General features: G+C 33.8%; 1 long non-coding RNA gene across 1 annotated transcript in view; it reads left to right on the top strand.

Moving 5' to 3' along the window:
- LOC109026252 (uncharacterized) overlaps window positions 1-16,465 on the top strand; it is a 56,804-nt gene extending 40,339 nt beyond the window's left edge. Inside the window, exon 5 of the long non-coding RNA XR_008678168.2 lies at window positions 16,197-16,465. This is a non-coding gene — a long non-coding RNA (uncharacterized lncRNA). The remainder of the gene's footprint in view (window positions 1-16,196) is intronic.
- Window positions 16,466-21,791: the final 5,326 nt, after the last annotated feature.

Raw genomic sequence — 21,791 nt, 5'->3', positions numbered from 1 at the left:
ACAGGTAAAATCCAAATTTTATGATGCTAACTCTATCGACACATCTACTTTAAACCATCTCTTATTTTCTATTAAATTTGATTCGTTGCTAAGATAAACTCTAGCCGTATTTCTTTGGGAAGATGAGTACAATTTGGAATGTGTTTAGTTATATACTGAAGAATGTGGATTCAGTGGTTTTTGAGTGTGAGAGTGAAGTGAATACAACTTCAAAGTATCTTTATTACTAGTCCCGTGTAACTATATCTCTATATCCATTTATTCTGGTTTCTGAAGCACTGATTTTTTAAAACAAGGCTTTCTCTATCAAACCTCACAAAGTGTTTTTAGAGAGCATTATAAATTCCATAATTGTTTTGAAAGTATGTCAATAATAGCCAAGGCAATTGTTCCACCTATGTTCAAATTCTCTTGCTAGAAAGTTGTTTTCTCTTTTGTTATTTCATGTTTTAGAATCTCTAATATCCTCATTATTCTTTGAATCTTTTCAGCATGTTTCTATTATTGGACAGTAGAAATGCCTGAATGTTATTATTTTGTGAATTATTAATTCAGGGTCTTCACATTGCATTTGAGATACAGCAGAGTGATATAGGAGAGTATGTTATCATCTTGTTCCCATATTTACAAGTAGGAACAACTGAGAAAAAATTGCACCTAAACAAATTCAGGTTATGGTTGTAGGAAAAGCTGCAACTCCTTCATTTTGTTTCTATTTATATATTGATATTTTATTAAACACTGACAAATATTCATTGTAGTTAATTTGATTTATATTCTGAAACACATTATGAAATGCACTTCAGAGCTCAAGCTATTGATTGCTTGTTTTATATTCTTGTCTTTTAAATTACTTTCTAAAAGGTACATTTCATTATCCGTCACAGTAAGTGAATTAAACAACATGTAAAGGCGTTCCTCTGTGTATTTTTATCTATAAAAATGTTTACACCATTTTAAATTTGAGTCAAGTTCATGGATCTATCTCTTCTATTGCTTCCTCATTGTACAGTCATAAGAACAATACTTTTTTTAGTGTACTGTTGAGGATTACTTGACATAACACCCTTAGCATAGGGAATGGAAGAGTCAATGTTCTATAACTTTTTTTGCGGTGGGGCAAGTGGTGGGGGACAGAGTCTGTCTCTGTTGCCCTGACCGGAGTCCAGTGGCGCGATCTCGGCTCACTGAAATCTCCACCTCCTGGGCTCAAGAAATTCTTGTGCCTCAGCCTCCCGAGTAGCTGAGGCTACAGGTGCACACCACTACACCCAGCTAATTTTTGTATTTTTTGTAAAGATGGAGTTTCACCATGTTGGCCAGGCTGACCTGGAACCCCTGGGCTCAAGGGATCCACCTGCCTCAGCCTCCCAAACTGGCGGGATTACAGGAGTGAGCCACCATACCCAGCCTATTTCTTATTTTAATAATTATCAATACTGTTGTAATTTTAAAACTTCATATTGAGGTAAGTACTCCAGGAATTTTATTTTAGGAGAACCTAAGAACTAAATAAAGAATGTGGTTGCAGCAAACCTTAAATCGTCTTGTTTTTTCTGTGTTCTTTCCATAATAAAAAGTACTAATCTTTGATGTCATAATATATACTAAGAACTCTGTTCAGTGCTTCACTACCTTAGTTTATTTAACCCTTTTGAGAGACTGTGAGGAGGTATTATGCCCATAGAATAAATCTGAAAACTGAGTTACAGACTGGTTTGTAACAATAAGTGACAATTCTTAGTAACAGAAATAACCAGACAAATTATTTGTAATAATTAGCTATACACTTAGCAAATGGTAAAACATGGATTTGCAATCATGTGTACCTAATTTTAATGTTCTACTTACTTCCTCCCCTTTGACTATAGCATAATCATAGCTATTTCTTATATGACCTTCATGTAACTGATTATCAATAATGTCTTCATGTCATCTTTTTATATGTGCAACATTCATAAATTATAATCTCTTGGTGGGCAGGCTTCATTTCATGTATTTTCATACACAGCAAATAATTTAACAAAGTGACATAAATATATTTCCAGAGGAATATATAAATTATGATCAAATAAATGAAAATATCCTAAATTTGCTATGGGGGAGAAAGTAGGAATAATTTTTCATCTTTGTCTTCGATGCTAAAGTATTTCCCTAATCATTATGACTGGCAGTGACAAGACCTTGATAGACCATCAGATTTGGGGCTCCCAGTTGGTCCTATTTAACCAGCTTCCCCAGGGGCAGTTTTTCTCCTTCAGTCTTATTCCTATTAAAGGTAACTCTTAGGCACCATCTGATACTCAAGCAGTTTATTCTACCAAGGATCTTACAAGACAGACAGCAGGAACAGGCCCAGTGACCCGGGCCAGACACAGTCAGGGGTCAGTTGACTGACTTACTGGGAGGATCTCCCTTTGGAGACTTTTCTGAGAGTTTGAGGGATTCTTTCCTCTTTCCTATATCTATATTCAGTCCAGGTCAGTTACGAGGTGCTTCTTTCATAAAGGGACTTTAGCTATTCTTGTAAGGGCAAGCTTTGTTACAAGGTTCATGAAAGTTGCATCTATGCTGAGGTGGCCTTGTCTCTAGGGCAACCAGGGCTTTTAGGTCCCATTGTTAAACAGACTCTGTAGTCCCCAGTTCAGTTTGTATTGTACTGCTAAGTGACACTTAAGGAAAGCTCTGCAAAATGTTTGTGTGGGCCTTATGGCTATTGTTCATCTAACAGGTACAATATGTCTCTTATAATTACTATACTGATTTCAATAGAAACTACACATGATTAAGCCTTGCTAAGCTACAAATATTTTAAGAGTGATCCATATTTATATTTATCCTATTCAGAAACAAGACAAATGATTGAGAGTCCATCTATCTCAAATAAATATATATGACAATAGCTGAAATAGAACTTTGACTCAGGATGCTGTGCAGTTTCCTGAATAAGAAATTTATATATATATATATATAAAATATATATATATAATTAGGGATATATATATAAAATTAGGATATATGTATACATATAGATATATATGTATAATTATATATCTTAATTATATGTATATACATATATATGTATATATAGATTTATATGTATATATAGAAATATATGTATAATTAAATATGTATAATTAGGATATATGTATATATAGAGATATATATGTATAATTATAAATATATCTCCTAATTGTAAGTATACATATATGTATATATAGATATGTATGTATAATTATATATATATCCTAATTTTATATATATATCCCTAATTATATATATATTTTATATATATATATAAATTTCTTACTCAGGAAACTGCACAGCATCCTGAGTCAAAGTTCTATTTCAGTTATTGTCATATATATTTATTTGGGATACATGGACTCTCAATCATTTGTCTTGTTTCTGAATAGGATAAATGTAAATACGGACCACTCTTGAAATATTTGTAGCTTAGCAAGGCTTAATCATGTGTGGTTTCTACTGAAATCAGTATAGTAATTATAAGAGACATATTGTACCTGTAAGATGAACAATAGCCATAAGGCCCACACAAACATACATATATATGTATATATATACCTAATTTGAGCCAAAAAATACAATAACAGCTGCAAATACAATAGCGTGTACAATGTCAGTTTGTTGATGTCAACATCTGATTTTTTTCTGAAGACATAATAACTGCATTTGGTTTATTAAGATCCAGTCTGGCTTTTTCTTCTAGTTTAAGCAGACTCTCCATTTGATCCCATGTTGTTGTTCCTCTTTACTTCTGCTAAAATTGATCAATTTCTTAATCAGTGACCTTTCTTAGTCCTTGTAGATTAGCCTGAGACATGGCTAATCTAATTCTCAAAGTTTGCTTCAAATATCGAGTCTTTAATGATGCTTTCTTCAGAGGCTTGCTTTTGTTGATAAATTGCAAAATGCCTACTGTTATTAACCACAAGGGCTTCCCCTGTCTATCCTGAGTGCCCCTAGTAAGATCTATGTGCCTTCCTTTTAGGTTCTGTCTGAATTCTGCTGTTTTCTGGAGATACATTGCTTCCCTTAATGGAAAATTTACTCTAATTCAGATCAGAAAAGCAAATGAATTTCCATTCATTGAACAGAAACATAAGTCTCCAACAACATACTTTTTCCTTTCTAAAGCATAAAGGTTTGGAGTGCATTTTTATTTAATAATATAATGCCTAAGCTTATGCTGGCTACTGCTGGAACACTTAAGTCATGCAAATATTCCTTAACTAGAGCATTTCAGACCAACGAGGGTCCAGAATTTACTCCCCTCCTCAGCTCTGTCAATTGATGTGATTCTGCTAAGAGTATCAGCCTTCTACCAGGAAACTTACAGGAACAATTTTTCAGCAAATGATAGCGACCTTCATGAAAGGTACTAAAATATACCTAATTTGGAAATAGCTCATTAAATATTTCTGATTACCCATAAATATAAGCATCAGGTTTTGGCCAAATAAGACCTTCAAAGATAAAGCAAACTGTACCATTTTTGAATGATTTTTTCTAATCTGTAACACACTATAAGAAATACGTAAAAAAAAAAAAAACTCTGGATTATTATTTTGGAAAATAAAAAGATCTGTTAATATGACTTAACTTGTAAGTATGTCAAAATTTCTCCTTTGCTAAAGCATCAACTCTCTTTAATTTAGCTGCATTGGAAATCTCAATTGAGGAGTTATCACTCGTTTTCTCATTTTTCATTTATAGGCAAGCTGTCAAGTCATGCGGGGTACCATTGTTCCACAATACCCAGACTTTGGATTTTGCATGTGTTGACTAATATTCAAAATGATGACATAATTGTAGTTTTCCTATTCTTTAGAAGAAAGTAAAAACTAAACAAAGGTACAATATTTTGCCAATGATTGGGACATTATATTTTTCGACTTGAAATGATTTCTACTATTTTGTTTCTTTTCATATGAACTATTAAAATAATAACACCATCTGGAGAGTTAACTGAAATAGAACTGGAGTGCTCAGTGTATGAAATTATGTGACTGTGGGTAGTATAGCCCTAAATAATTTATGCTCAAGTACAGCAAAGAAAGCTTCAAAGTGTATTCCTGTGCTCCATCACAAAGTTATACCCCATTTTCAGAACCACTTGAAAACTATTATTCTGCGGAAAAGTTAAAGTACCCCTTTTTCTAAAACATATATCTGAATTGTTTTTAATACATCAGTTGCTTCTCATGGAAAATTAAAGAAACTAAACACTACTCTACAAACGTCAGAGATTACGTAATGGGACCACTTCATTTGATATGAAAACTGAGAAAGATCACTGGTCTCTCCTGCCTCGGGTCCTTGGAACTTACTGTTCTCTCTGCTTGGAACATTTTTCCCCTTCTCTCTTTGTAAATCTTGATTTTGACTCTTTCAAATTTTGGCTCAAATGTCGTATGTCAGAGAGGTCTAATATGACCACAGTATTAAAATAGTACCATTTTCTATTCATCCCATCTATCTCTCTATCTTACTGCTCTGCCTTTTTGTCTCTTTGAAGTTCATTCTACTTGATATTTATGTACCTTTCTGTGTACTCATTGATTTTCTGTCTCCCTATACTAAAATATTAATTTCATGAAAAACAAAAACATTATTTTTTATAGTTCTGTGTTTCCAGTGCCTAAAATACATCCTGGCTAATAGTAGGACCTCAACAGATGTTTGTTATTAAAAGAAATAAATAAGTGAATAAATGGATAAATAAATGAATGAACTGAAAAAATCTTAATTATATATACCATGTTTTATAAGAGCCTCTCAGGATAAGTTAATGGTTATTTTTTATTTACCAACTTCACTGCATGGCTCACTTCCCTCCCTACTCTATATACACATAAAACCATAAATAATTTCTAATTTTTTAACTTAACTGGTGTTTATAACCTCAGCATTCCTACCAATTTCTCAGTATGGAATACTTTTCCTACCATTCCCCACCCCAATTCCAACTATAGGCATTCTGATCATCTTTCAAAGTTCAGATTAAAAGCCATTTTCTTCACAAAGCTATATTTCTAGTAATAATGAATTAATTATAGTTTTCCCCTCTATTGCCACTGCTGTATTTCGGTTATAATTCTTACTTTAGTTTTGTTTCTGGCTGTGCCCAGGAAGATACTAGAATTTAAATTCTTGATTAGTAAAGGAATTAATTTATCTCTCAATACCATGAGGTATACAACACAGTGCATTGTCTGTTTAAGTTACTTAAACTATTTTGTGGTGGAAAAGAAAGAATAAATTAATCTGATTCAATGTTTTTAGTAAATGTCCACAATAATATTGAGGCTTAGAGAGACTGATGCTAAATGCATCTCAAATTCTATTTAATTAATTTGATCTACCTTTTAAAACCATGAAGTCAATTTAGTTGATCAGCTTACGTAGAATTTTTTCTTAAATCAGCAAAATTGTCTCTTCCCTCCAAAAAGTATCTATCTATATATGAATTTGGGGAAAGTATGTTTATAGACTGAATGAGGACTACTCTAAACAGCAAAATAAATAAAAAATTTATGTAATCTACAGAAATTGACAGCCAGATGTTTCTGTAGCTATAGTAATTCATGCGTATTAGAAAATATTGAAGCTATTACATGTAGTCCTTAGTTTGCCATTGCATTTATTCAAAAATAGACACTCAATATCTAAGACAAGAATACATTTCAACTCTATGTCTAATATATATATACACACATTATAGTTAGCCTGGTGATAATAAAACTTCATGAAAAAAGCTGTGAGGCTGTTCTTTTCATCCAGGCCTTCCAGGTTTCTAAAGATGTTTCCTGATGGGTGGACAGCCAATAAGTATCAGCACTGCCAACAACCTGAAAAAGCATCTGATCCTGCTCTTTGTGGCCATTTCTTAGAATTAGTGGGAAGCAGCACATATTGACACTGAAATCTATTTAAAAGCGAGGTTCCTGACAACTGAACTTCAAGAAGGCAGAGACTTAAAAAATGCACATAGACACATTGTGTTGACAGCAGGCGCTATTGACTTTTCCCGCTGTACAATCCCACGCCAAGGGCTCAGTAAAGGCACAGAAGCCCAAGGGAGAAAAGGAGCTGGTTTTTCTTAAAAACTACCTGCTGTCAGTCAGTTTGGCATCATTTGGGACAGCGGGTGCTCTATAGATAAAACGAAAGATTGTTAGAGATTTTTTCTTTTTTTTTTCTGTTTTATGACAACTCATTGATGGTAGGACCTAGTTGTGATAAAAGTTCAGTTTATCTTGACAAGATAGTTTTTTCTCCAGTCTATTAACCCGATCACTGGCCTGTGACAGATTAAGGAGAGGAAAAACATAGAAATTTGACTTTCCCTGTCTCCTCTTTTTTTTTTTTTTCACACACAAGCTATAGCTGGATAGAGATAAACCACGCCTGCATTTCAAACACAACTTCCCAAAACCAATTACAATGCAAGTGCCTTATATTTGTTGTGTTTTTAAAATCTGTCCCTTTTGACATCTCTGATCTACAGGAAGATTATATTTTGCACAGTGTTACCAAGCCATACTGTATGAGGTGAATGAACTGATTGTAAGGTCAGTAGATTGAATGCAGGTGACTCCGTGTTATAGGATTGGTCATAATTTATCAACAGGAAATACTAACAGTGTTCAATGTCAAAATTTCAAAACTAGAATTCCTATTCTGTGACGATAATATAAGGCTGCTTTGTGTCTGATTAAGAAGAGAAATTATATGGCTATCTATTGAGAGGGCACAGAAAAGTCTATGGAAGATGCTAAAGCTGATGGAATGCCAAATGTTGCAGGAAACAGTGGGCAAACCACGGATGTGTTTGATAAATGCATTTGAACATTATAGATTAAAAAATAAAACAGAATGACGGGGGCATTTGTTTTAAGCAATGAATTAATTTTGAGTCAAAGCTGTCACGATTACAACTGAAAAAAGAAGAGAAAAACTTCAAAATGCTCTTGAAAAAAGTGAATTAACAAAGAAAACGAAAGCAAGGAACCATATGCAACAAGCACAATTTAAAAAATTAAATTTAAAATCTAACTTTTATTCATTTAATTAGGTTCACACATAAATATGTAATTAGAATGAGAAAAATGATTTATGGTAAATTATTAAATGTAAAACTGATGGATACTACAAATAAAATTAAAATCAACATGGCATAATATTCTGAACAGTTAATTTCCTAATACTTTTTTCTACACTGTTGGATTACATTGTCCTTGCTTAGCCTCCCCATGACAATGATTTTTGTAATGTCTGTTTCTACAGAGAGAATAGAAAACTAGTTCAGACATTCCTCTAGCAGAGTTGATCAAAACTTGTTCTTTAGAATCAATAGTTTAGAAAAGATTCCTTCAGCTTCACAACTCATTGGTAATGACATGCCAAGACTTGATCTGGCCTGGTGACATGCATAAAACATGCAGCTTCACACGCAGGCATCCTCAGCATTTGTCATGCTGCTGCAAGGTTGTGCTCTGCAAACGGAAGTCCTGCATACTTCCCAGCCTAAAAGAAAGCAAATGTATGGTGCACTTTTAATTCTTTACAATCATAATTAGAAATATTCCTCAGGAACATTTATGCTAATATTAAATATTAATTTAATATTAAATTATTAAATATGTAATTAATATTAGTCAAATATTCCTGAAGAATATTCCCCACAGGAAAATACCTTTGACCAGGCATTCATGAGTACAAAATTATTCACTAAATTGTCTAATAACTGAAAGAAATTTTTAAAACTTTTGTGGATACGTAGCAGGTGTATATATTTATGAGGTGACATATTTTGGTACAGGCATACAGGGTAAATGGAGTATCCATTGCCTCAAGCATTTATTCTTTACTTTGTGCATACAAACAATTCAATTGTACTCTTTAGTTATTTTTGTTTTTTATTTTTTAATTTTTATATATTTTTTGAGATAGAGTCTCACTCTGTCGCCCAGGCTGGAGTGCAGTAACATAATCTTGGCTCACTGCAACCTCCGCCTCCTGGGTTCAAGTGATTCTCCTGCCTCAGCCTCCCAGGTAGCTGGGATTACAGGCACTTGCCATCACGCCTGTCTAATTTTTGTATTTTTTTAGTAGTGAAGGGGTTTCACCATGTTGGCCAGGCTGGTCTCAAACTACTGGTCTCAAGTGATCCGTTCACCTTGGCCTCCCAAAGTGCTGAGATTACAGGCATAAGCCATCGGGCTGTCTTTCAGTTTTTTTAAATGCACAATAAATCATTGTTGACGGGACTAACCCTTTTGTGCTATTAAATACTATATCTTATTCATTCTAACTATATTTTTAAACCCATTAACCATCTTCATTTCCCCTCCTACCCCCCACCTACCCTCATCATTCTTCTCTATCTCCAAAGGTTCACTTGTTTTAGTTTTCAGCTCTCTCAGATAAGTGAGAATATGGGAAGTTTGTCTTTCTGTGCCTGGCTCAACTTACTTAACATAAAGTCCTCCAGTTCCAGTCATGTTGCAAATAACAGATCTCATTCTTTTTTGTGACTGAATAGTGCTCCATTGTTATATGAATCACATTTTCTTTATGCATTTGTCTGTTGATTGACACCTAGATTGCTTCCTACCTGGGCTATTGCGAATAGTGCTGCAATAAACATGGGAGTGCAGATATCTCTTTCTATACTCATTTCCTTTATTTTGGGTTTATACCTGGCAGTGAGATTGCTAGATCATATGGTAGCTCTATTTTTTTAGTTTTTGGAGGAACCTCAGTACCACTCCCCATAGTAATTGCACTAATTTATATCCCCACCAACAGTGTACAAGCATTCTCTTTTCTCCACATCTTCACTAGTATTTGTTATTAGTTGTCTTTTGAATAAAAGCTCTTTTAACTGAGATGAGATGATATCTCATTGTAGTTTGGATTTGTACTTCTCTGACAATCATTGATGTTGAACAGCTTTTCATATGTCTGCTTGCCATTTGTATGTTTTTGTTGAGAAATGTCTATTCAGATTTTTGCCCATTTTTAATCAAATTATTAATTTTTTTCCTATTGAGTTTTTGAGTTCCTTGTATATCCTGGTTATTAATCCCTTATCAGATGGATAGTTTAAAAATATTTTACCCATTTTGTAGGTCATCTCTTAGCTTCATTGATTGTTTCCTTTACTGTGCAGGAGCTTTTTAAATTAATGTGATCTCATTCACTCATTTTTGCTTTGGTTGCCTGGGCTTATGGCATATATATGGCATAAGAAATATTTGCCAAGAATTCTTAGTTTGGGGTTTTAGATTTAAGTTTTTAATCCATTTTGATTTGATTTCTGTATATGGTGAGAAATAAGGAGTCTCATTATTCTGCATATGAATATCCAGTTTCCCCAGCACCGTTTATTGAAGAGAATGTCCTTTTCCCAGTGTATATCTTGGCACTTTTGTCAAAAATGAGTTCACTGTAGATGTATGAATTTGTCTCTGGGTTCTTTATTCTATTCCATTCATTTGTTTGTCTTTTTGTATACCAGTACCATACTGTTTTGGTTACTATAGCTCCATAGTATAATTTGAAATCAGGTAATTTGATTCCTCAAGTTTTGTTCTTTTTGCTCAGCATAGCTTTGGATATTCTGGGTCTTTTACGGTTTCATATAAATTTTAGGATTTTTTTTATTTCTGTGAAGAATGTAATCACTATTTTAACAGGGATTACATTGAACCTGTAGATTGCTTTGGGTAGTATGGACATTTTAACAATATTGATTTTTCAAATCCATGAACATGGAATATTTTCTCATTTTTTGTATCATCTTCAATTTATTACGCCAGTGTTTTATAGTTTTTATTGTAGAGAACTTTCACTTCTTTGGTTAAGTTTATTCCTAAGTATTTAATTTTATTTGTAGCTGTTATAAATGGGATTACTTTCTTGATTTCTTTTTCAGATTGTTTGTTGTTGGCATAAAGAAATGCTAGATTTTTCTATGTTGATTTTATATCCTGCAACTTTAGTGAATTTGTTTATCAGTTCTAACAGTTTTCTGGTGACATCTTTAAGTTATTCCCAATATAAGATTATATCATCTGCAAACAAGGATAATTTGACTTCCTCCTTTACAACTTGGATGCCCTTTATTTCTTTCTCTTGTCTGATTGCTGTATCTAGAACTTCTATTATTCTGGTGAAAGTGGGCTGTTGTGTTCCGCATTTAGAGGAAAGGCTTTCAGTTTTTCCCCATTCAATGTGATATTAGCTGTGGATCTGTCATATACGGCTTTTATTGTGTTGAGGTATGTTCCTTCTCTACCTAGTTTTTTCAGGCTTTTATCATGAAGAAATGTTGAGTTTTATCAAATGATTTTCAGCATCAATTGAAATGACCATAAGGCTTTTATCCTTAATGCTGTTGATAGGATGTATCACATTGATTGATTTGCATATGTTGAACCATCCTTGCATCCCTGGGATAAATCCCACTTGGTCATGAAGAATGATATTTTTAATGTGTTGTTGAATTTGGCTTTCTTGCATTTTATTAATGATTTTGCATCAACGTTCCTCATGGATGTTGGTCTGTAGTTTTCTTTTTTTTTTTTTTTTTTTTGATGTGTCTTTGTCTGGTTTGGAGATCAGGATAACACTCGCCTTGTAGAATCAGTTTGGAAGTATTCCCTCCTCCTCTGTTTTTTGGAACAGTTTGAGTAAGGTTGGGATTATTATAGCTCTTCTTTAAATATTTGGTAAAATCCAGCAGTGAAACCACTGGGTTCTAGGCTTATCTTTGCTGGGAGATTTTTGTTATAGCTTCAATCTCTTTACTTGTTGTGGTCTGTTCAGGTTTTTTTATTTGTTCATGGCTCAATCTTGGTAGGTTGTATGTGCCTAGGAATGTATCTGTTTCTTCTAGGTTTTCCAATTTATTGGCATATAATTGCTCATAGTAGCCTTTAATGATCCTTTCAAATTTCTCTCTTATCAGTAACAATGTTTCCTTTTTCATCTCTGATTTTTTTTATTTGAGTCTTCTCTCTTTTTATCTCAATTAGTCTAGCTAAAGGATTGTCATTTATTTATCATTTCAAAAGTCCAACTTTTCATTTTATGGATCTTTTGTATTTTTTATTTTAATTTCATTTATTTCTGTTCTGATTATTTCTTTTCTTCTACTAATTTTGGGTTTGGTTTGCTCTTGCTTTTCTAGTTCTTAAAGATGCATCATTAAGATATTTGAAGTTTTTTTTTGTTCGTTTGTTTTTTTACTTTTTTGATGTAAGTGCTATTGCTATAAACTTTCTTCTTAGTACAGTTTTCACTTTTTTGGTATGTAATATTTCCATTTTTATTTAATTCATTTTTTTAAAATTTCCTTCTTAATTTCTTCATTGACCCACTGACTATTCAAATGCATATTGTTTAATTTCCATGTCTTTGTAAAGTTTCCAAAGTTTCTCTTGTTATTGATTTCTAGTTTTAGTCTATTGTAGTTAGAAGATACTTGATATAATTTCAATTCTTTTGAAGTTTTTAAGACCTTCAAAACTTTTGTGGCATAACATATGGTATATCCTTGAGAATGACCCATGTGCTAAAAAGAAGAATGTGTATTCTGCAGCTGCTGGATGAAATGTTCTCTAAATATCTGTTAGTTCCGTTTGGTCTATAGTGCAGGTTAAATCCAATGTTTCTTTTTTGATTCTCTGTCTGGATGGTCTGTCCAATGTTCAAAGTGGGGTTTTGAAGTCTCCAGCTATTATTATATTGAAGTCTATCTCACTGTTTAGTTCTAATGATATTTCCTTCATAGAACTGGGTGATCCAGTGTTGGATTCATGTATATTTACAATTGTTACATTCTCTTGCTGAATTAATCTTTTTAGCATTATATAATGACCTTCTTTGTCTGTTTTTATATAGTTTTTGTCCTGAAATCTATTTTACCTTATATAAGTACAGCTATTCCCGCTCTTTTTTAGTTTCCATTTGCGTAGAGTATCTTTTTCCATTCCTTTATTTTCAGTCTGTGTGTCTTCACAGATGAGGTGTGTTTCTTGTAGGCAACACATTGTTCATCCTTGTTTATTCATCCAGCCACTCTATGCCTTTCGATTAGAGAGCTTGGTCCATTTACATTTAATGTTATTATTAATAAGTAAGGACTTACTTCTGACATTTTGTTATTTGTTTTCTGGTTGTTTAGAGGTCTTCTGTTCCTTCTCTCCTTCCTTCCTGTCTAATTGGAAGAATTTTTAACAGACCAGTTTCTGTCTCCGTGTATGTGCTGGCAATGTAGAAGTGGCAGGCTGTCCAATTTTCTTAGGCTCCAGACTAGTAGACCCCAAGGTCAAGCTGAGGAGTTGTCCTTATTATAGCAGCAGTAGACTGATTAAAAGGCTGTTCATTTTGTTTTGATCTGTATGTTTTTTAAACAGCTTTATTGAAATATAATTTATATACAATACAGCACACCCATTTAAAGTTTACAATTTCTTGGATTTTTTAATACATTTAGCATTGTGCAATCATCACCACAATTTAGTGTGAAAATATAATATCCCCCCAAAATGTCCTTACCTTTTAGGAATCACTCCTAACTTCCCTTCTCCCAGCCACTGACAATCACTAATCTAACTTCTGTCTGTATGTGTCTATTCTAAACATTTCATACAAATAAAGTAATATTATATTATTCTTTTGTGTCTGGCTTCTTTCAGTGACAATGTTTTCAGGGTCCATTCATGTTGTACTTCATTCTATCTTTTTGCTGAATAATATTCCATTATATGGATATATCCTGTTTCATTCATTCATTCACAATTCATTCACAATTTGCATTGTTTCCATTTTGTGGATATTATGAATTTTGTGTAGACATGGGTTTTCAGTCATCTTATGTAACTGTTAAGAAGCCAAATTGCTAGCTCGTATGAAAACTTTATATTTAACATTTTAGGGAATTGCCAGATAGTTTTCCAAAGCAGTTATACCATTTTACCTTCTCACCAAAGAACATTGGGTTTACAGTTTCTCCACATTCTCCCTGAATGTTTTGTTATCTGTCTTTTTAATCGTAGTCATCCTAATGCATGTGAAATACGGTCTCATTATGGTTTTGATTTGCATTTCCCTAACGAATAATTCTCATTTTTTCATGTGCATATTGATCATTTGTATATCTTCTTTGAAGAAGTGTCTATTCAATATCTTTGCCCATTTTCATAAATGAGTATACACATGTGGTATATAACTTATATATAATATAATGTACAAATCATAAGTGTTATGTTCAGTAAGGATGGGTAATTTTACACACCCATGTTAATACCATGCTAACCAACATGTGGAATATTGCCATAATCTCTGAAAGTTCAATAATGTTTCTTTCCCATAAATTCCTCTCACCTAACCAGGTAAACCCTCTGATTTCTATCAGCATAGATTGTATACCTTCTCTTGTATTTTACATACATGAATCATCAAATATATGCCCACTTCTCTTTGTACTTTTTCACTCAACATTATGTTTTTGAGACTAATTCATGTTGTTGCAAGCCTCTGAAAATTTGGGGATTTTATTACTAAGTAATATTCCACTGTAAAAATATGGTACAATTTCTATAGTATTCATTCTCCTTTAGTAGACAATGGAGTTATTTACTATGAATAAGACTGTTATAAACATTGTTTGTAGGTCTTTTCATGGGAATATGTTTTTATTTTTCTGGAAATGGAATTGTTTGGTCATTGTGCAGATGCATGATTAGCTTTTTCAAAAATTATCAAACAGTTCTCCTAAGCAGTTTTAACACTTTTGCACCTCCATCAGTGATATATGAGCTTCCAGCTGCTCCACATTCTCAACATTTCATATGTTTAGTCTTTATGGTTTGAGTCATCCTAGTGATTGTGAGTTAACAGTCACAATAAGCTAGTGGTAGCTTATTGTGATTTCAATATGTATTTTCTCTGAGTACAGTGATGTGCTGGTTGAACACCATATATCTTTTTTTTTTTTTTTTTTGACGGAGTCTCGCTCTGTCATCCAGGCTGGAGTGAAATGGCACTATCTCGGCTTACTGCAAGCTCCACTTCCTGGGTTCACACCATTCTCCTGCCTCAGCCTCCCAAGTAGCTGGGACTGCAGGCGCCCACCACCACGCCAGGCTAATTTTTTTGTATTTTTAGTAGAGACAATCTTTCACCGTGTTAGCCAGGATGGTCTTGATCTCCTGACCTCAGGATCTGCCCGTCTCGGCCTCCCAAAGTGCTGGGATTACAGGTTTGAGCCACCGTGCATGGCCAGTATGTCTTTTTTTAATGAAGTGTGTATTAAGTCTTGTGCCCACTTACATTGGGTTCTTTTTTTCTCTGTGTATTAAGGAAACAAGTATTTTGTCGTGTGTGTATGCACATGTGTGTGTATTACTTTCTTCTGGTCTATCATTATCACTAGCCTACAAAGTTTGTCAATATCTTTTGAGGGGCAGATGTTGTCAATTTGATGAAATCTAATTTATCATATTTTTCTTTTGATGATCAAAGAAATTTATGCAAAAGTAAATGATATTTTTAAAAGAAGCCAAGGAATGCTGGTAATCTTTAAAAATTGGAAAAGGCAAGGAAATAGATTCTCTCTTGGAGCCTCCAAAAGAGAAAACAACCCTGTCAACATCTTGATTTTTAGTCCATCAAGATCTGCATTGAATTTCTAACCTACAGAAACTTAGGTTGATAAATCTGTATTGTTTTAAGTTGCTAAAGTTGTGATAATTTGTTACAGTAGCAATAGGAAACTAACACAATAAGAAAGTGTGTTAAAGTAAATAACAGGTATTATGAAAATGGCGTTGCTAATAGAAGGATTGCTTACCTATTTGAAAAATCAGACACAATATAAATGGTCAAGAATAGGAGATTCCTTAGATAATGGGTTATCCAAATTGTTTAATAATAAACAATCATTTTTAAAAGTGGTCATATAACTACATGTCTTTAAAACTGGGAAAATTCTTATAACAGCTTGTGAAGAAAAAACTGAGTTAAGCTCATTATTATTTTGTTCACTTTTTGTAAAACTGAATTTATTTACATATGTACATATTAGAATGCCTATCAAAATAGTAACTATCACTTTCTTTATCCATGCTATTTAAAGTGACTTTAATCTTTTTCCTTTTTAGTTATCTGTGTTTTCTAGCTTCCAGGAAGAAAACCTTTGACCAGCCTGTTACCATCAGAGATTCTGTGAGAAGACATTATAAAAGCTACTTCCCGTATGCATAATATTTATTATTTGCCTAAGTATTTCCTCCAAATATTAATGTAATCTGCTTGCCTCATAAAAAGAACAAATGCCAAATACTTCTTTTATTATTTTAGCTTACATCCTATCCTGGCAACAGACATGGTTAAGTAGGTTATTTCTATGCCCTTTCCTCTGAGTCCCACCTTGAGCATAATTGACGGCCTTTATGGTGCTACTTGAATTAAAGGATGTCAAAGACAGAACAAATAGCAAGAATGTTGATTCTTTTACTTCTTCCAATGCACTTTGTATATTTTATGACTGTATTGTTCCTTTCAGTAGAGGTATATTTTAATATTAAAATGAAAAATAAGAAAGTTATATAGCCAATTGAGAAAATAACAAATAGAACCCAGGTGTTTGCTCTTCTCTGTACCTTTTTCTAATCTAGTAATCACATACTGAAAAAATAATAATTTGTTTTAGTAGTTTTGTTTTCAAGGAAAGATATGGAAGGTTATTTTCTGATTCAATTCTGTTCCAATTCAGTTCAAGAAATATGAGAATGTTAATAAGTATTTCCTTGGAAAGATAGAATTTGATACTGGTTTATAGAATTGACAGGATTTGAATGAGTGTTCTCACTATTTTCTTCATTTTTTTCTGCCTTCATAACTTTTTGCTGCATTCCTGAATCTAAAGTTATACCTCTTGCAAATTTCGTATATTTATTGGAGGTAAGTGCAGAGCTTGCAATGTATTTATTCAATTGTATAAAAGGGGTAATTTATCTTGTCTGCTTTATGTATGTTAAAAACCAGAACGTCTACAGCTTTCTTAACTCTAAGTCTTTGGTTGTTTGAAAGATAAAAGTATGCAAAATAATGAGAAAAAAAATGGTGCAGAGGTTTTTAGCACAGAAATTTGCATAAGTAAAAAGCAGCAGAATGTTAATAGCCAAGAGAGTGGGCAAAATATCTCCAGGACACTTCAGAGATCTTCAAGGCAGCCCCTGCAATCACAGGCCCAGAGGCAAAGGAGGGAAAAATGGTTTCATGGGCCAGACCCAGGGCCCTGCTGCTCTATGCAGCCTTAAGACATGGCACCTTGTGTCCCAGCTGCTCCAGATCCAGCCATGGCTAAAAAAGGCCAAGGTACAGCTTGGGCAGCTTCAGAGGGTGCAAGCCCCAAGCCTTGGTGGCTTCCATTTGGTGTTCCCAGAAGACAAGAGTTGAGGTTTGGGAACCTCTAACTAGATTTCAGAGGATGTATGGAAACCCCTGGATGTACAGGCAGAAGTCTGCTGCAGTGATGGAGCCCTCATGGCAAACCTCTACTAGGGCAATGCAGGAGAGAAGTATGGGGTTGGATCCCTCACACAGAGTTCCCACTAGGGCACTGCTTTTTGGAGCTGTGAGAAGAGAGCCATCATCCTCCAGCCCCCTAAGTGGTAGAGCCACCTACACCTTGCACCATGCATCTGGAAAAGCTGCAGGCACTCTTTGCTAGCCTGTGAAAGCAGGCTATTACCCTGTAGAGCCACAGGGGCAGAGCTGCCCAAGGCCTTGGGAGCCCACCTCTTGCATCAGCATGCACTGGATGTGAGACATGAAGTCAAAGGAGATTATTTTGGAACTATTTTGGAGATTATTTAATGAGTGCCTCACTGGGTTTTGGACTTGCATGGGGCCTGCAACCCGTTTGTTTTATGTTTACTTTCAATACTGACACAACACAAAAGCATAGTGAAGAAAAAAATTAAGTAGATATTTAATTTATATTACTTTAAGTTTGGCCTCTTCCAGTTGGGTCTCTCTCATAAGCCAGCACAAAAAAGCTATAACTAGTCATTGTTTTAAAAGCACAATTTTGATCAATACCTTATTGTTACACTGTGGATTTAAACATACTGCAAATTATATCTATCGTCTAATACTATTTGAGATCTGTTTTCTGAAAGTTTTTTTGCCATTATAATTTAAGAACTGACAATTGTCTGGATCAGGGACTGTCAAACTGTGGCCCATAAGTCAAATTCAGCTGTAAATAAAGTTTTTTTTTAACACGCCCATGCCCATTCATTTACATATTGTTATGGATGCTTTTGCACTGGATAAAGTTGAGTAGTTGCAACAGAAACTCTATGATGTGCAAAGCCTAAAATATTTATCATCTAGCCTCAAAAAAGAGCTTGTTGATTCCTGCTTTAGCTGGAAAAGAAACATAAATGTTGTAAAAGTATTTTACCAGTGGACATCCATCAACTTAAGTAAGTGGAGACAGCAAAGTGAGTAATGAGTGGAGAGTTTTCATTAGGAAAAGTTGTCAATAGCAGGATAGTAAATTGTACTTTATGCAATCATTGGATTATTGACTATTAACAGATTTTGTTGGAATAACATTTTCAAAATACTTAAATTATGTATTTAAAAAGTAGAGCTATATAATATAACATCAATCAAAATCAAGTCACCACAATGATAATTAAAATCTGTCACTTGGTTTATTATTCAGCATTATGATGATCACCCTTGTTAATACAGTTGTTTAGAAAGCACGTATTGCCATTTTCTACTCTACCTAAATTAGTGTGTGGTTAGCTTAACGCATATTGACTTATTTAAGAAGAAATCAAATATCCTGGGTCAATTCTCTATGAAAATATAATGAACTCATCAAAATTACTGGTGTTTATTTACTCACGTGAAGGATGTGTTTATGCCAAAAAGGGTTCTATTTGCAGGAAAACTGTTATACTAGCTCTTATTTGTTTCTAGCAATCACTACACATACATATTTATGTGGATTTACATTTGACAACTTGTATAGGCTACTCCACTATATATTTGTATGGGCTTCATTTCATTTTATTTTTCAAATTCATTAATGCTTATGAGTTATAATGGAATTTTATTTTACTGCTTCCTTAAAGTAAGTTCCCACCTTTCTTTAGAACTTAACTAGATTTAGTACCATCTTCCAGCTGAGTAAATTTTAATGATTATATTTCCTTCCTAACTTATGGAGATGTTAAAAAAATCAGACTTAACTTTGATCCCAACGAAATTTTGCTAGATAATTACAGGTATATATCTATCTATCATTACAAACCAGTCAATTATTTATCCAGTTGGCATCTTCTGTGCAATTAATTTGAAGTACCAGTGAAGCAGTGGAAAACACTCTTAAATCATAATGCTATACACCTGATAACTTTTTTGGAAACAAAATAGTGACAACAATAAACTTAAAAGCAAATAAATTTATGTTAATTTTAGGTCTAATGCTATCTATCTTCTCTTATTTTGAAAATATATGAATATATATGTTTACCACTATGTGATTATTTGTTTAAACTGTTTTTAGATTTTTAAAATTTTCCTATCTATGATTCTGAATCTCATGTACAAATGTAGACAGCAATACTTAACTGTCTTAAGGTTGCTGAAAATATTAAATCAGATAGTATTTATCAACTATAAAGCAAGAAGAAAAAGCTATTATTTGGGCAGTTTGTGACCTTCACATTACACCCATAATTACTTCTAGTAATCCAGTAGTTGTTAAATTCTAGTACTAAGTTATTATTATTTAATTAAGGAAAGCTTTTACTGTTCATTATATCAGAAAGAAAAAGTATATACATGTAGGAGAATTAACAAGTTTTCTGAATATCTACTATGCCAGGCATAAGTTTGGTGCAGTATAGAAAAAAATTAAAATTTCCTCAATTCTTTTTTTTAAATATTTATAGCATTAAACATATATATATATATACACATATATTTTTTATTATACTTTAAGTTTTAGGGTACATGTGCACAACATGCAGGTTTGTTACATATGTATACATGTGCCATGTTAGTGTGCTGCACACATTAACTCATCATTTAACATTGGGTATATCTCATAATGCTATCCCTCCCCCTTCCCCCCACCCCACAACAGGCCCCAGTGTGTGATATTCCTCTTCCTGGGTCCATGTGTTCTCATTGTTCAATTCCCACCTATGAGTGAGAACATGCAGTGTTTGGTTTTTTGTCCTGCGATAGTTTGCTGAGAACAATGGTTTCCAGCTTCATCCATGTCCCTACAAAGGACATGAACTCATCATTTTTTATGGCTGCATAGTATTCCATGATGTATATATGCCACATTTTCTTAGTTCTTAATAGCTTGTGCCTATACAACTAATGCCATAGTAACCATTAAATCTCAAGTCAAAATGTCCTTCTATGCAGGAACTCCAGACCCATGAAAAATGTTCTATTTGTTTACATATGTATTTTGGCTATTTCCAAGGAGTGTCTTTGTTATGCTTATAAATTCTCCTGACTTGGGAAAATTCATTAGCATCTCTATTGAACAAAGGTTTTGCTGAGCAGAGATTCTGCAAACCCGGGAATCTACAACCAGGAGTAAAATTCAAGCTACAGATTTGCCAGTGTAATACACTTGACCCTCAGGGGACACAAGCTAAAAAAAGTAGTTTCCTAGGTAAGACGTCTTGAGCCTGGGAAATTTCTGTCAAGTCAGATGACACATGGTGACACAAGGATGGGTCAGACCAGCTCCAAAAGTGAGCCTTTTAACTGCAACTGGAACCTCTATATCCTCCTGACCTACTGGCCTTCTAGCTCAGTCCAGCTCATGAGATAATTAATTCTTGAGACTATGAGGTTTGAGGTGTTCCATATCACACTAAAACTTACCTGTTTGCAAACTTCTTAGCACCACACCATTCCTTCAAACATGTACATGTATGTCTTCATCAACTCTAAGAGTGACCATTATTTTTGTTCCCTGACAAGAATGAAATTATTCTGATCCACCAAGTAAATCATGACAAAGAAAAAAATGCTTCCAACACTATGTTGAATAGGAGTGGTGAGAGAGGGCATCCCTGTCTTACGCCAGTTTTCAAAGGGAATGCTTCCAGTTTTTGCCCATTCAGTATGATATTAGCTGTGGGTTTGTCATAAATAGCTCTTATTATTTTGAGATACGTCCCATCAACACCTAATTTATTGAGAGTTTTTAGCATGAAGGGCTGTTGAATTTTGTCAAAGGCCTTTTCTGCATCTATTGAGATAATCATGTGGTTTTTGTTGTTGGTTCTGTTTATGTGCTGGATTACATTTATTGATTTGCTTATTTTGAACCAGCCTTGCATCCCAGGGATGAAGCCCACTTGATCATGGTGGATAAGCTTTTTGATGTGCTGCTGGATTCAGTTTGCCAGTATTTTATTGAGGATTTTTGCATCGATGTTCATCAGGGATATTGGTCTAAAATTCTCTTTTTTTGTTGTGTCTCTGCCAGGCTTTGGTATCAGGATGATGCTGCCCTCATAAAATGAGTTAGGGAGGATTCCCTCTTTTTCTGTTGATTGGAACAGTTTCAGAAGGAAAGGTACCAGCTCCTCCTTGTACCTCTGGTAGAATTTAGCTGTGAATCCATCTGGTCCTGGACGTTTTTTGGTTGGTAAGCTATTAATTATTGCCTCAATTTCAGAGCCTGTTATTGGTCT

The sequence above is a fragment of the Gorilla gorilla genome, chromosome 2 (genome assembly GCF_029281585.2).
Source record: "Gorilla gorilla gorilla isolate KB3781 chromosome 2, NHGRI_mGorGor1-v2.1_pri, whole genome shotgun sequence".
NCBI lineage: Eukaryota > Metazoa > Chordata > Mammalia > Primates > Hominidae > Gorilla > Gorilla gorilla.
The sequence above is the reverse complement of the archived record's forward strand: the minus strand, read 5'-3'. Positions and strand labels throughout refer to the sequence as shown.